The 18393-nt window shown below is 33.1% G+C and overlaps 1 long non-coding RNA gene across 1 annotated transcript; it reads left to right on the top strand.

Moving 5' to 3' along the window:
* Positions 1-4379: 4379 nt before the first annotated feature.
* LOC127711911 (uncharacterized) lies at positions 4380-14953 on the top strand. Its single transcript, XR_007986911.1, has 4 exons — positions 4380-4725; positions 8089-8171; positions 12144-12226; positions 13674-14953. It is a non-coding gene; the product is annotated as an uncharacterized LOC127711911 (long non-coding RNA).
* The last annotated feature ends 3440 nt before the right edge of the window (positions 14954-18393 follow it).

Below are 18393 nucleotides of genomic sequence, written 5' to 3'. Positions count from 1 at the left end.
GTCGTCAAGAAGGAAACATTACAGTCTAAATCTGTCATCCAAGTCTTCCATGTTAATGCAAGTCGACTGAGAGAAGGTCAGGTATCAAATTCACTGTATTTTATTCCATTCCAGAACACGCCGTCCACTGAAGTTAAATATCATACAAATACTGGATTATTCAGAGTTATTTCCCCTGGAATGTATGAAATATCATTGACTTTAACTTTACAGAACAACGATGCCTCAAATAGTGAGAACATATTTGTTTGTATTAAATACAACAGCAATGTCGAAGAGTTTTGTAAACGATTTGTTGTGGCAGGAAATTCCGTTAACAGTTTTGATATATCTGATACTGTCAATCTGAAGGAAAATAATGAATTCAAGGTGACAATTAATTCATTAAGTAATATTTATGTCAGTAGTAAACTTAACAGGATGTTAATTAAATACAGTGCTTAATTATGCAGCTTTATTTTTTAAACTGCCCCTGATATTACTCATTGACTTTCCCCTACGTTGGGAATGGCCTTATTGTTTTTCTGATGTTTTTTTTTTTTAATTCATCCAACATTTTTTTACATGGCCACCTCCCGTTTCTATTGAAGTTATCATGACCAAATTAGAACAATCGATAGACTTCATAATGTAGTATTACCAGATGACGCTGTGTAGGATTTTTTCATCCTCTTTTAGAGTTTTATCTATTATTTAATGTTTTGTACATTTTGAATATAATTTATTTATTGCACATCCTTTCAATGGAATATATACTGGAGTTAATTGGAAACCATTTGTATCATTAGAACTCAATCATTTGTTTATATTCAAGTCTGCTACAAGTTGAAAATACCAATATATAACATCGAAACTATCGGACAATAAATAAGTGCAATAATGACTTTTAACAACAACTAAGCAAATCATTATACATGTACGTTTGAAACAGTTGCAACTAGGACCCATGGTAATTATTTTAACCACCCCCAGAATTGACTTAGTTAATTTTTCATTTGAAAGGATTGGAACTAGTACCCATGAAAACCGTTTAACCATCTTCCTAGTTGAGTTAGTCAATATATTGTTCATTTGAAAGGATTGCGACTAGTAACCATGAAAACCGTTCAACCATCTCCCTAGTTGAGTTAGTCAATTGTTCATTTGAAAGGATTGCGACTAGTAACCATGAAAACCACTTAACCAGCTCCCTAGTTGAGTTAGTCAATTGTTCATTTGAAAGGGTTACAACTAGTATCCTTGATAACCTTTTTTACCCCCCCCCCTTTCCGAACTGACTTAGCTAATTATTTATTTTGGTAACACCTCCAGAAATCCAGAAGTGACTAGTAAGTCACCAGAACAAATATGAATAAGAGCAGATGAACTGACTACGTCACTGAGATAGCTATCGAACAATGCAAAAAATAAAAATATGTATAAAGAATTCGGCATATGCATGGTTAGGTCTTTCAGACGGACGTCCGATCCCCATGCGTTTCCCCGCTAATGACAATTTTCGCCCCTGCTCGACCGCAGACGACCGTCAGAGCCGACAAAACACAAGTAGTCTAATGCCAACCTCTCCAAATTGCCACGTGCCATGACAAATGATTAATATGTTCAAACTAGAAAAGACCAAAAATAGGTGCCATATGAAAATCACCGACCAAGAAAGGAACATTCACAATAGTAAACGAAAACATCCTTTATAGAGTTTTTTTTTTATCACTCTAGAAATAATTAAATTCTTATTTCATATGCTTTTTTAAAACAAATTTAATAATAAATTCTTTCATTTCAATTGATATTTTATTGTGTGTCTTTTTATGTAGTAATGTTATACCACTGTTTCAGGTTAGGGTGAAGGTTGGCGCCTGTTAAAACGTTTAAACCCGCTGCATTTGTATGCACCTGTCCTAAGTCAGGAGCCTGTTGTTCAGTGGTTGTCGTTTGTTGGTGTGGTTCATAAGTGTTTCTCGTTTCTCGTTTTTTATATAGATTAGACCGTTGGTTTTCCTGTTTGAATTGTTTTACACTAGTCTTTTTGTGGCCCTTTATAGCTTGCTGTTCGGTGTGAGCCAAGGCTCCGTGTTAAAGGCCGTACTTTGACCTATAATTGTTAACTTTTAATACATTGTGACTTGGATGGATAGTTGTCTCATTGGCACTCATATCACATCTTCTTATTTATATTGAATAGTTGGCTGCCAGATAACTCGTTAAAAGGACAGAAAGATAATTCATAATAAAGATAATGACCAAAAGGAGTAAACAATACAACAGACCATACTTAGCACCAACAACTTGACCCCGGCGAAAACATAGACCTGCAAATAAAGACAAACAGCAACGAACAACAACGGACAACTATACATATCATTCGGATAGCATGACTTGGTACAAGCTCGAAATGTGGTGGGTGGTAAACCAGTTTTTCGTGCGCACAAATCCCCTTTTCCTATCTAGACCGTATGTCGTGCAATTAAACACACAATACAAAACTTGCTACCAACAGGATGACCACAAGGAAACAAAACACGGTACATAATTTAGAAATCAGGGTCGAAATTAATTCAGGAAGCTAGCTACTAAGTTTAGCCTAGTCACAGCTGTTGATTGGATAATGGCACCGGAGAACACAGAAAATTCGATACAACACTAAGTTAAGTTGAAAAACACTTATACCTTTAGGTCAAGATGAAACGAAATATATATATAGAGTCTATAAGAATCTACCAACCAGTAAACTTATATTGGATCATCAAAATTGACAATACTACACAAACAAGGAAAATTATATGAGTCTAAAAGATTCTTTTAGACTCATATATATATATATATTTTTTTAAGTAGGCAGTTCATGTGACCAGTACACAATAGAAACTTTACATTTTTTCGCATACAGTCGTCAAAATTTTTTTTTAACATAATGGACAATTACGCCCACTTTCCTCGAACCTTGGATTAATATAAAATATTGTGCATCAATCGTACAATTGTACTTTTGAGATAACGATTGAAAACCAAAAGTATAAAAATATACCATGAATATTAGAATGCAGGTTTGGAATGTTCTGATTAAAAGAAATAAATGCGCGCTTGTTTATTATGATAGGTATTTTTGTTAGGTTGTTGCCTATAACTGACAATTCTATTATTACATGTAGATGATCGAGTATTTTAATAGTTTAAGAATCTTGGGGTTCTTTTCACAAAACCTCTTAATTACGACAAAAATTGAACGTAAGTTATACTGAAATGTTCATGACTTACGAGTTTTTTTTCTCTCAAATGTTTTTGTGAAATTAGTCGCTGATATTACTGAAATGTTCATGACTTACGAGTTTTTTTTTTCTCTCAAATTCTTTTGTGAAATTATAGTCGCTGATAAAGCTAATAGTTCGAAAGCTATGGAAAAAAAACGCCTGAATTCATTCAACTGACAAGGTATAGAATCAAGCAGTTATCAAATGCTATATGAGTTCAAATACTAAAGCGTCTATCTCACATAATAAATTATTATTTTTTTTACATTTCCAAATACTTATTCAACTCTATTTGTACACGTTGCTGTTTAAAGGGGGGGGGGGGGGGGGGGGGGGGGGGGGGGGGACACTTCATATGTAATGAGTGGTAGGGATGAGCCGCTGGATTAGGTCACTATTTCATGCTCTATGGTATATATGAAAAGGGTGAGAAATTCAAATTGGTTTATATTATCACTTGCTTGATTATATCATAAGTATCTGAAACTAATCAGATGTCTGTATTTATTTTTGAAGGGTTAAGTCGTAAATGCATCAACTATTTGTCAAACCAATTAATCTCTTTTTATCTTCCAATGTGGTATTTTCACTAATGCTAGTTATAGATGCTATAAATCCGATTATTTCGACATTTGCACCTAATTAACAATCAAAGGTTTCTATACATGAAATATGACAACAATTATCAAAAGAAATTCCATAGTGTCGGTGACGGCAATGTAACTTTTTATCAGTTTTCTATGTATATAAAAAAACTCTCTGGGGTGTTACTATCTGACCTAGTAATTTCTATTGAAATTGAATTTTCTTCATAATGAAAGACATAAAAGGGGTAAATAGATGAAAGTGTTTAAGGTGTGACGAATGTGACGAATTTATTGGAGAAGCAAAGTGTGATTATCGTGACTGTAATGCTACTAAACATGAACGTGATGATGAGCCGGACAAAAAAAATCGCTATACTATTAAATGTACCACAAGATGAAAAATATCCGAATATATCTATCATGTCTATAGGTCTGTTTTTTTTGTTAATTGATATATGACAGGGTATATATTTTTGACAAACAAAGGTGGGGTACTTAATGTCTCAGCTGCTCACCCCTACCAAAGAAAGATTGAAGTGCACAGTTTCACTTGTGTTATAAAAATGAATTTAACATGTTTAACAGTAACATGATAAACGTGTTCACCTCTACAAATATTAACTATGTGGTCTACCAACCATGAACGACTTTACGCCGGGTTAAACTGTTAAACATACCATCATGTTTCTTAACAAAACAAATGTAATAACATCTGATCTGGAGTATGGATATCCCGTTTTTTGTACAACTATAGTAGCATTTTCCACATTTAACAAAATTGTTTCAAAGGTTAATATTCCGACGTCAGTGCGAACCGATCCTTGTACATGGAGAAATCTTATTGTTTCTGGTACACATGGACTTATAGCTGGTACATGGGGATGCCTATGGTACGTATTTATTAATTACTTAAAACAATACGCATAACGTCATGATCAGCTATTAATAGATATCGGAATACTCGGCATAACTTTATTATTTCATAAGAATAAGAATAAGAATATTTATTATTCCAATCAAGGGCCCTTGATGGGCAGCATAACATGTACACATAAAACAATACATCATGATTTGTAACAGAAAAACATTTTTATATATAAAAATGAAACATTAAAAAGTTCAGACAGATGTTATTTTCTTCATTCTATAAAAAATCACATACATTTAATTCCAGGCAGGATCAGAACTATAAAATCATTACAATTATCATTGTTATTACATACATTAATTAACATTTCGTCTAACATCTAGACATGTAATAATATAGCTCCCTAAATATTTAAGTATAGACAAATTTTCATTAGTAAATAACCAAACAAATTTTGCCTAATTTGAAAGATACATAATGTATACGTAACATATGTATCAGGCCGCTGGTGTATACTGACACAGATACTGTAACATATGTGTCAGGCCGCTGGTGTATACTGACCCAGATACTGTAACATATGTATCAGGCCGCTGGTGTATACTGACCCAGATACTGTAACATATGTGTCAGGCCGCTGGTGTATACTGACCCAGATACTGTAACATATGTATCAGGCCGCTGGTGTATACTGACCCAGATACTGTAACATATGTGTCAGGCCGCTGGTGTATACTGACCCAGATACTGTAACATATGTATCAGGCCACTGGTGTATACTGACCCAGATACTGTAACATATGTATCAGGCCGCTGGTGTATACTGACACAGATACTGTAACATATGTATCAGGCTGCTGGTGTATACTGACACAGATACTGTAACATATGTATCAGGCTGCTGGTGTATACTGACACAGATACTGTTACATATGTATCAGGCCGCTGGTATATACTGACACAGATACTGTAATATGTATCAGGCCGCTGGTGTATACTGACACAGATACTGTAACATATGTATCAGGCCGCTGGTGTATACTGACACAGATACTGTAACATATGTATCAGGCCGCTGGTGTATACTGACACAGATACTGTAACATATGTATTGTTTTGCTTATCACTGTGCCCACAAGGAACATGTTAATTACAATGAATCGTACATAACGAAATATAACATATAATACTGAATGTGCAATGGGCGTACTAAAATGGTCCGAAGTGGATTACATTCCGTTTAACCCTCCCCGGCCTCCCCGGCCAAAAAAAAACCAAGCAAACAAACAATAAAACAACACACAACCGAGCACACAAGTGAACGTTAAAAATGTCTCACAAATCCATTACACACACGTCTGAAAGGTAACAAAAATATAATACAAAATCAAATATGTCGCTTGTCCTATCATTTCTTATAGAAAAAGGGAAAATGGGTCTCAACAAATCCACGCCAGTTTCAAAAGTGATTCTCCCGTTTCATCAGTTCGATGTTGATTTTATCAGCTTTATTCTAACCTGTTATTTATGCAATTCATGTATCTATGTTATATTGAAATCGTATATCCATTTGGAAAAGATACCAAAAGGACATTCACAATCATAAGTCGGAAAAAAACTGACAACGCCATGGCCAAAAAGAAAAAAAGACCAAAGACAAACAACAGTATATACTAAACACAACACAGAATATACAAACCAAGAGAAATAACCCAATCCTACAAAAAGTTGTTTTTGTTACTTTACACTATTTATGTAAACGTAGATGTCTTTTTTTAATTATTTTTCCTGTTATATTTTTTTCTTTTCGTCTCATTGACGATTACCTCAATCATCATTTTTATTCATATTGACTGCTACTGTTGATTTTTCCCATAACCGCTGGTAGTAGAATGTACAATAACACGTACATTACGAAATGAATAAGCTCAGTAAGTGCAATAGGCATGGTAGAATCACTTAAATATGTAAGATTAATTATTTCTAATTTTGAAAAGAGAGCAATTATAACATTATTATGATATTCATATACAGATTAACACACATTTAAAAATTGAATGGGAGAATCATAATTTTATGATCGTGTATTGTATCACTAGTAATTAAAAAAGTAATTATACCAAATTAATAAAATGAGTTGACTGAAAAGGATTGTTATGCATGAACAGGTAATGTACGGAGATGGACATCTAAAATGCCAGTCCGCGATTCTGACAGTTGAGCGGGGAAACCGGATCTGAACAGAGAACATTACAAAAACTATCATAAAGTAGATATTATAGTATAATGAAACTGTTCCATTTAATATATTAATATTATCCTTACTTAAGTCGAGCGAATACTATACTATTGAAAATGAATGACTAATGTGTGTATTAAGATAAGCTTGATGTTTTATGTAAGTATGATTAATATTTGATTTTCTATGTTAAAAGGAAAGTTAAAACATCTGGCTATAAGTTCAACTGTAAATTACAAACTGCTTATCAAAGTAAGGTCATACCTATGATGCGGTAATAGTGCAAGATTACCAATAAATTATAAATAGGAATGACAAAACAACGCCTTTTTGTGAGAGGGCTCAAAGGTCGAACAAAAAGGGCTGAACAAGTTTGTCTGTGAGGATGTTTAGATACAGTGGACAAAATCTAGAGAGAGGATAGCCCGTGGTATAGAAATATCATAGGTCCCAATTTCTCTCCAACTCCCACCCCCCTCTCAGGGAACGTCTGTTTTTCTTTCCAGGATGTATAAATACGCGGCCACGTCAGGTGAAAAGTAGGGCGTTCATTCCGATACATCTTGTAAAGATAGTCCCATAACCTCTGTACTAGAAGAGCCCTCGTAACACATGCTTTAGGGGTCGGGGGGGGGGGGGGGGGGGTCGGGTTGGGGGGGGGGGGGGGCTATTGCAAGAAAAATGTCTGTCCTATCCAACATGCCTTAATTTTTCAACTGGCAATCCATTTTCCCCGCCCTACACACCAGTCGACCTTTGCAGAGCTTACCTATTTGATTGATCATTAAGTTGTTCTCGTCCTAATGTTGCATGAACTATTTGCCACAGGACTTTTAAAGCAAATCGCAATCAATCAACCAATCAATCAATCAACCAATAAACCAAGACATATTCAATGTATCTCAACTTATATAGGTATATAAGATCCAATATCGGGTCAAACCAAAGACTTGAAAATTGGTATTTGCCACTTTCTGCTAAGCATGCAGCATACAGGAAAAAGAGCAAAGACCTGGAATCAGAATAATGTGTCCGGCTAGGGTGTCATCATCTCCCCCTCCTCCTCCTCATCATCATTTTTGTTTTCCTTTGTTATTAAAATGCAGTAAAATTAATTTGATCCCGAATATTGTTCTATATTTATAGTCTGTTATTGTATCCTGAATTAATTGAAGATCCATACACTGCCAGCAATCCGTGTATTTTCCACATGGTTGTATTTTGCTCAGGTATGTTTAGTATAGTTTAGATCATTCCACGTGCACACTCAAATTAAGAAAATACTCCATTGTCTATATAAAAATATAAGGATATGTACTTTGATTGCCAATGAGACAAATATACCCACCAAAGGCCAAGGACACTGTACGGATTTCAACAATGAGCAAATCTTATACCGTAAAGTAAGATATAAAAGACTCAAGGATGACAAATGTCAAACAATAGCCCATTTGCCAATTACCAATTTGACTCTGTCATTTACACACTTTTAAAACAAATAGTTTCCCTTTGCCAATTGTAGACTAGTGGTTCTATTTGGACAAAAAGGAGGTCTGCTTCCCATACAAAGCATTAGACTGGCGGTTCTATTTGGACAAAAAGGAGGTCTGCTTCCCATACAAAGCATTAGGTTATAGTGGTTCTATTTGGACAAAAAGGAGGTCTGCTTCCCATACAAAGCGTTAGACTAGTGGTTCTATTTGGACAAAAAGGAGGTCTGCTTCCCATACAAAGCATGCTAAGTTTGCGTTCAAAACAATATTTTTAATAAAAAATAACTTTTGATATCAAAGGTTTTTTGCTTAAAAAAGATCAATGATAATTAAAATATTTGAAATACTTAAAGATTGAAAGATTGCACGAATAACGCACAGATAAATTTGCTCTTTCCGCTGGCTCTTTCTATGACAATGATAATTAATGCCACCCTAAAAGAAACAACTCACTAAATGGATATCTATCACATGGTACTGGCTTTGGACAGGCACATGCATAATGTGGGGAAAAGGGGGGGAGGGGGTGGTTAAACACCAGAAGCCGATTTAGGGGCAAGGGACTCGGGCCCTCTTATGAAGCTAATATATGGTTAATGCACTTTTAACATGCTTAGTTTGGGGCCTCCCTTTTTCAAAATTCTGTATCCATATCCGAACATGTTTGTGAACGCTCATCCCCCCTTTTTCCTCCTAACCCAGGACATGTACAGTATGCTGATGTTCAAATACTGAATTGTTTGGTCAGATTCAGTAGGTATGTATATAAATATTGCCATTAAGCCATGATAAGTATCCTTAAGGAATGTGACGTAGGATTACGTATCAATATAATCCATAAGCCATGTTGATTAAAGTTGTTATATATAGATTCTACCACTGCATCGAGTGTGATACGACATTTATCCACTCGAGACAGTTAAATTTTCAAATTTAAAACGCGAGGCTCGCCGAGCGTTTTAAATATTTAAAATTTAACTGTCGAGAGTGGATAAATATCGTATTACACGAGATTTGGTGGTGGAATTTGTTTCTCTAATGATTTTCAAACAATACGCAGGCAAATTTATTCCTTCTTTTCGATGATCTCCAAAAAGATGTGTTCTTTCTATGTGACGTCATCAGGCATGGTCGCCTTTTTTCATGCCGTCACAATAGGAAATTCAGAGGAAAGCAAGAAAATTCGACGTCATAATCGGATTTTAACCAATGAAGAACTGAGATCAAACGAACCACACGTTGATTAAATTTTTTTTATACAATGGGTGCAGAAAGGGATAAATTGACGAAGAATTAGAGAAATATAGATTCTACCACTGCATCGAGTGTGGTACGATATTTATCCACTGGAGACAGTTAAATTTTCAAATTTAAAACGCGAGGCTCGCCGAGCGTTTTAAATATTTGAAATTTAACTGCCGAGAGTGGATAAATATCGTATTACACGAGATTTGGTGGTGGAATCTGTTTCTCTAATGATTTTCAAACAATACGCAGGCAAATGTATTCCTTCTTTTCGAATGATCTGCAAAAAGATGTGTTCTTTCTATGTGACGTCATCAGGCATGGTCGCCTTTTTTCATGCCGTCACAATAGGAAATTCAGAGGAAAGCAAGAAAATTCGACGTCATAATCGGATTTTAACCAATGAAGAACTGAGATCAAACGAACCACACGTTGATTAAATTTTTTTTTATACAATGGGTGCAGAAAGGGATAAATTGACGAAGAATTAGAGAAATACATGTATAAGTTAGGTTTAGATAATTATCTTTACTATAATTGATTATTATATCTCAGTATGTATTTTCTCTATGAAATTATATATAGACGAATAAATTTATTTACTTTTTTATTTTGAATTGTCTGAAAAAAAATTAATTATCGGTTTATAGTTTTAATAACTATTTACTGATTATGAACTATTTACCGTAAAAAGACCATTAATCGGATAATAATTTCAAAAACTAATTACTGGAAGCAAACATTTCCCCGTACTTTCTGTATAATAGAACACTTATTTAGAGGCCATTCGGACAATAGCAAGTAAATAAGTGGATTCTTTTTTACGACATTGTCCGAAAAAGACTATTTACCTTATAATACATACTGGGTATGAACTATTAACTGGAAGCAAACATTTTCTAGTAAAATACTATTAACAGGTTAATAGTTTCAAAAACTATTACTGGAAGAAAACATTTTCCCATGCATGAAAAGACTATTAACCGATTCCCCCTATACAACAACTATTTGTTATGGCCTTTAGTTTTTGAACTGAAATGATGCTTATTTTTAGCTTTTCGACCTTTTGATCAGCAGATGTGAAGGTTGTTCAAGAACCATGTGTTGCACACGCAGAAATTCTGAATTTTGTTTTATCGATATTAATAATTGTCTAGTAATCACATATTTTGAAGACCACCACCAAATAATTGAACTACAAATCCTTATATTCCTCGTTTATTAGTCTTATTTCATGGATGTTATACGCAATCTCCAAAGTTAGCTATTTCATGTATATATAGAAAGAAATGCAACGGCCTGACTCTTATTAATGTTAAAAAGTAACCTCTTGTCGAATTTTAAAGCGTAGGACAATTTCTTTTAAAAATAAATTGCTCTTAAATAAAAGACATCTATCCTGTACTTTTGCCAACAATGATATTCTTTTAGTGTATTATTGTATCTTTTTATCAAATAAAAAAGTTGAGTTTATTTTTTAGTGCTACGTTAATTTTTAGTGTGTTGCTTATTTGTTTGTTTGCTTTTATTGTTTTTATTGTTGTTTTTGTCATTATGTGTTATATTTATTCATTTTTATTTTAGGGTTTTGATTTGCTTATTCTGGTTTATGATGAAAAATGAGATAAAATGTAGCTAAACAAATGTACCTTGTACTGTATTTAATTCTAAAACAAAATTTAACTAACTAAAAGTATTATAAGATACAGAATTCCATATAATATTTGCCGTAAAGGAAATGCTGATGGTTAAATGACTCAAAATTTGCAAGCCATAGTAATTATGACCACCTGTTTTTTTTTAAATCTGCATCTAAGTGAACCATCATTGCTTTCAATAAAAGTGAGGCAAAAGATACCAAAGGGATATTCAAACTCATTAGTCGAAAAAATAAACTGACAAGTCCATGGGAAAAAAAAGAAAAACTACGAAAAAACAACCAGTATACACAAAACACAACACAGAAAACTAAAGACTGAGCAACACAAACCCCATCAAAAATCGGGGGGGGGGGGGGGGGAGGGGGGGAGGGGGGGAGGGGGGATTTCAGGTTCTCCGGACGGGTAAACAGATCCTGATCCACATGTAGCACCCGTCGTCTTTTGTAACTACAAACCCATTGATAGGACTAATTCAGGATGTCACGTTCGAAGAATAGAGGAAGGGATTGTGGTTACAATAAGCGAGGATGTCATCAGTGGCTCTGAATGATACTTCAGGTGATTGCTCACCTTTGAAACATGTTTGGTGACTTCTAGGTTTTGTACTCAATAAATAACAAACACACAAGCACAAACACAAACACATATATCTCTTTTTACTTGTGGATAGAGATTTTATAGGCTGTAACTGTTGCAAAATCCTATTCATAATCTTATGAATAACATATGTTTAAAATCAAATATCTCATTTTACAGAACATGAACTGCATTATAAGTTTGATCTGATTTTGTTTATTTATAGGTTATTTTGTGTACGATTTTATTGATTATTTCATAAATGGAAAATCAATTCAACAATGGGAGGTAACTCTTCATCATATTGCTGTAAGTTTTAGTTTATCCTAATTATAGTTATAAATTAGTTTCTATGTAATTGCAGGATGTTTTGTGTTTTTTTTACTGTCATATTGACATACACATCTTTTTAATTCATTCCTACATAATTGCTTTAACACCACACGATGACTCCTATGGCACACAGAAAACATAGAAAATTCACAAAGAAACATTCATATATCTATGATGAGTTTATTTATAAACTGAAAAACTTCGTCATTGGTAATACCAAGCATTGAAGATCCGTAAATGATCTTAAGTGCACAGTGAGCATTTCTGTCTCAACCGATTGTTTCGTACAATTCGACTAAAATAATTCGTTTGAACTTTCTGTGCGAGAAATGCAGATGATTTTTGATCAAGAAAACGTAGAACGATTGTAATCTAATATATGGTATTGACCCATTTACACTCAATTTATTTTTGCTTCTCTAAGCAATTCTACCAGATAATACCAGAAAAATATACAAATGATACCAAAGTGACAATAAAAACCATAAGCCGAAGACACAAGCAATACCTCAAACACAAACACAACGAAAATACATTCAACAGTCTACAAATCACCACACAGAAAACAAAGCAACACGAACCCTACCAAAACCGATGTGATGTCAGGTGCTGCAGAATGGTAAATAGATCCTTCTTCACTAGTAGAACCAGTCAAGTTGACCATGGCAACTAAAAATCCGGTGACCAGTCTCATTTGGTGGCTCACAATCCAGCAGGAAAAGAAGACGGGATTGTTGTGGCTACGACGTTGGAAGATTAGATTTTTCAAGCTCTTTCACATTACTGTAAATTCAGAAATTATTGCGTGCATTTATTATTGCGATTTTCGAAGAATGGACAATGATGCGAGATTAATTATTGCGATTTCAGAAAAATATGTGTGCATATATATGTATTAGATATGAGAATGCAAGCGATACTCATACAGTCGCATTATTCGCATTAATAAAAACCTCGCAATAATTTCTGAATTTACATTATATGTCAAATGAGCTTTATTCACACGTCCACCGCCGCCGCTGTCGGATTAACATCCCTATATTTAATTTTGTGACATGTTTGCAAGACAAAACAACTTTATTTAAATATAGATGAATATGGCTATTATTTTTGGTATTTTTTTGTCATATAGCTCTTCAAGTGGTTCGATTCTTATAATTATTGGCTTTCAAATATTCAGCTTTGAGCGTTCCTGATCAAGGTAAATCCAGAAAAACGCTTCGGACGCATGACATTTATAACGTTTTATTTCATTTTTTAGAGGCGTAACTTTATGCATGTTTATATGAATTAATGAATACCAACATATTAATTTATCTCAAATTGACGCTTTATATTTAATGTTTTGTGCTAAATGCAGTATCACTACGGTTCTGTAATTTGGACACATATTGAATTTAATTTGTTCTCTCTTATTTTGCAGTGTATTGCTATATTTTGGCATAACTGGCACACCAAGACTTTTATTGGATACTCATGTATAGCACTATTAACAGAGGGAAACAGTTTCTTCTTGCATTCAAGAAAATTATTGCGAATTTGTAAAATCGGATATGAATCGATTCTTTACCGTGTTTGTGTTATACTAAATTTCGTCACTTTTGTTCTATTCCGGGTGCTGCCGATAATGATAGTTCTACATGGTTGTTATGTTACTTATCATCGACATCCCAATTTGTTTGTTGTTTTCATGACAACTCTTTGTGCGGTGATCGTTGCCATTGTCAATTCTGTACTGTTATGGAGATTGTGTAAAACAGACATCATTATACCTTATTGCCGATGCATCAAGACAGGAGATAAACAACAATCAGAAAACAACAATAGTAAAAAAATTGATTGATCATCGAGCCATCAAGTTGTTGGTAAAACGGACGTATGCATTCAAAAATTATCAGGATACTATTAGTATTTTGTTCAAATTGTCAAAAAGTTATAATTTTTTACATTTTGCGTACAAACCTGAGCTGAGGTATGAATATAAAAAATATCTATTTTTTTTTATTTCAACAAAAATCTCAAAAAAAAAACCAATATTACTGCTTCTGCTTATGATAAAAAAAAAATAAAAAAAAATAAGCAAAGTCATAATAACATAATAAATACGTAGAAAAAAATAATATAATATGCAGGATCTACAATATAACGTTCGATTTATGTCCGTTACTATGTAATATTTCTGTGTCGTCATTTTCGAACTATGGAAACTATTTCTTTTTGAGAAATGAGTATGTGCATTTTAATATTTTTTATAAACATATACATTTTTATACCTAATTTTTAACGGTGCTTTTAATAATATGTATTAATAAATATGTCATTTATGATATTTACTTGACTTGCCCAGGTTGTAATGAAATTTTCTGAAGTGTCGATTTCCGTATTTTAACATGTTTTTTTTTCTAATCTCTGCTGAATTCGATAAATCAAGCAAATGAGATTTTTGAAGCTTTTACTAAACTGCAGCTAAAATAAATATTTAACTTTACTTAACCAAATAATAGCCAATATAATTATTGCTATTTGTATAATTTTTCTACTTTTTTGCAGCTAATAATCTTCCAACTAAATGAATAAATCATAATAAAACTAAAAATAAATAAGGAATAGTAAAAAGTCAAACCACTTACTTAACAATATTTCTAGATGTATCATGTGAACAGTTCAAGTTTGATTTACAATATTTCATTAAATTTTACAATTACTGGGGTTCTATATTTTAATTTTATTTTGATGGTGAATGTGCTGTTTATGATTTTTATTCTTTATCGTACTCAGTCAGGGATCTATATTTAAACTATTAAAAATGATCATTATTACACAAGTTATAGTGAGGTAATTTTGAATTGGTTCCAGTTGTAACACCGTCTAATCTTGAGTGTCTTTGTAGTAAATGGTCTGAAACGAATCCAAAATGAGAGGAGTCCAACAGTTTTTAATCAAACACCGTTGGTGAGTCTTGCGAAAACGAAGCGCGCATATGACTAACTAAAGTGTTAGCCTAAGGCTCTTTTCACAAAAAAATCTTACAATTTATTCTCAAGTTTTTTGGTGAAATTGATCACTGGTATATTTGATGAATTTTTTCAATACACATTTCAGCAGTTTTAATTTTCAGACTTAACAATAAGTCGGGTTGGTTTGATTTTGTTATCGATAACGCTAACAGAATTTGGTTACCGAGTTACACCATGAGTAATAGGGTTGGCGAGTGGTGACAAAAAAAACCCCAACAACTTTTTATAAAATACATATCTGTTTTCTGAAAATATTTTGCCGAGATCTTTGTACCATATATGTAATTTTCCCCTGCCTCTTTTTGAGTCTATGCAAGTGCACCGTATCGTGTGCTTCTGTTCCTTATATTTGGTAGAAATATAAAAAAAAAAAAAATGGAGGAGATATAGTATGCTATTGTTAATGAGACAAATTCACAACTATCAATAAAGACCAAAAAGAACAAAAATGTGAGCAATTACAAGTCAATAATAAGCAAAATCCATACGATATAGTAAGCTATAAAAGGTCCCGGTATACACTTCGGACTAACATGACCGTCAGATCTGAAAACTGTATAGTTAATTTATAGAGACTGTTTTGGTCTAAACCTGCAATGGAGTATATATCGATCAATATTATGTCGAATGTTTGTATAGTAGCCGTTTTTTGACCCAATGTAGTTATAAATATGATGCCTCTAAAACAGATGGACACATCTATATCAAATGCATGGAGAATCTTGGAAAACTATTACACAACCTCACAAACCAAGACTACTTATATGAAAGAGAAACACATCTGAAAAGTATTAGATGTGTTTATATATTTGCATGTAACTTCACCCAAATCGTTCCAATTTTGAGTATATAACTCCATATTGATCGGGAATCGTTCAATGTTTTCTTTTGGGACTAAACTGGTGTATATATGCTTGGGCATTGGAGAATAAGTTGATCATTGCACTAGGAGATTTATATCCTTTTTTTTTACCTCTTCATGTCTCGTCGGCGATTATCTTTTCAACCTCTCATTTGTACTAGGCGTAAAGAAATGTGTTTTTACAATTACCATAATTTGGTTTTAGTATATGCAATATAGAACTCATAGCGTAGATGTATTATATTCTTTTTGCTTGTCAAGGTTTACAAAACAATACATAAATTAATTTACACATATTCCGACCTCCACGAGTCTAGACAAATTTTTACAAAACGTATTACATACTACTAACATATGTCATCTGTAGCAAATTCAATTAATTATATAGGAAAACACACAATGAGATACAAAGAAAGACAACCTGACTTCGACACAGGTACAGTGATGTTAGCATGGTTGATCTATTTTAGTCCTTTTTGTTGTTGTTCGGACGAATATAAAAACTAAAATAGAAAAAAATTATAAGAAGATAAACTTCCTGAAAATCTCATCTTAAATATTGGTATTTCAAAACTTAAAATACATTATAAATTGAACAATACTTAATATTACTATAGTCATAAGAATTCGCAATTACTTAATGGAAGGATATAGTTTTTAATATGCTGATATCTAGACCAATCACTCTAAACTCGAATAAAGGTCAACCAAATATAATTAAATGAACAATGTTTATATATCAATTAATTCTGTCGTAGGATAATCTTGTTTTGACATTTATTTGATTTATACATTCGACTCGAGCACCACTGTCGAGACATTTATGATCATTTATTGTCAGTACAGTTGGTACTGTTAATGATATTACTACCACTAGGTCCATGCCCTGCTGGTTGAATGTTAGTAATCGAGCTATCACCAGCCAACTAGTTGTTCTGTTGAGATTTGCTGTTGTTAAACTTCAGAAATCATTTTAAATTTATGAATGCATCTCCATCATACTCAGATCTGTTTAATTATCCAGGTTTGGCTCAACTTTGTTTTTGGTTTCAGTTCTTTCAACGTTTGCATTATGTTTTTTTTATTTTGAAATGTCATCGAACAAAACTGAAGGCATAATTGAATAAAAACAAAACTTAGGAAATTCTTTTTAATTATGGAATGTATCTCCCTCATGGATAGTGCTGAATCTTTTTCGGTTATTCTAATATTTTTGGTCCTTATCGATTATATCAGCCCTAAAAACAATCGTAATCGGTTTTGATCTTCAAATATGTCAACCTCGAGCACCAATGAAATGACATCAATTATCGAAATACACGTCTGGTGCTTTAACATTGGTACCGTTAATGTTTTTCATACCACTAAGTCGATGCCTCTGCTGGTGGACTGGTAACCAGCCCAAAAGTTAAGTACTTCATGATAATACGAATATTTGTTTTATTGAAATTTTCTGGTATGAAACTTAAGAAATCATTTTGATAAAGACAAATGTCACCCTTCATAGCTCTGATATTTTGTAAGGTTTTCGATATACTTTTGGTATTTTTCGGTTATATAACATTTCAAATTTTGATTTACATTATTTTTTATGTTTAAAGTATTTTGGACTCGAGCATCTCTCCAGAAACAGTAACTGTCGAAATACATAGCAGAGCAGTGAAATTTATATTGTTAGTATTGTTATCCGGTGGGTAACATAGTGCGATTCGAACTCATGAAGTTTTTATAGTGTTGTTTTCATTTTATATACCCGTGTATTTATATTTTACTTAATTTGTACTTTATCGGAAAAGTGTATATATATCATTGTGTTTTACTATACTGTACTATAAACTCTTATATTCTTTTTCTGTGTTTGCGTCTTTGTTTAATTTAATTTGTTGCGACTTCTTTTGAATTTGTTTTTATCTTTGTTTTTAATTTTAAGAACAGCATTATCACAAGCTACATAGCATGTTTGGATACCTAAATTCACAAATTGTAAACAGCAGAAATAGCACTTTACGAAGTCTCAAGTGCTTTTCTAGATTTACCTACATCACGAACCCTACAAAATGGATGCAATGGATTTATAAATACTGGAATACTTAATGATTAAAACTATCAGAATGGACATAAAAGAATAGTCGAAATCCACCTTTTCAAATTTGCTCATTTTTAATAATTTTTAATGTAAATTTACCAACCAACGAAGAACTGACTACCCTCGGGGAGGACTAGCAGTCCACCGACAACGTTAATCACTGAGTGCTAGAAAATGA

This window comes from Mytilus californianus, unplaced genomic scaffold (assembly GCF_021869535.1).
Source record: "Mytilus californianus isolate M0D057914Y unplaced genomic scaffold, xbMytCali1.0.p SCAF_8, whole genome shotgun sequence".
Taxonomy (NCBI): domain Eukaryota; kingdom Metazoa; phylum Mollusca; class Bivalvia; order Mytilida; family Mytilidae; genus Mytilus; species Mytilus californianus.
The sequence above is the reverse complement of the archived record's forward strand: the minus strand, read 5'-3'. Positions and strand labels throughout refer to the sequence as shown.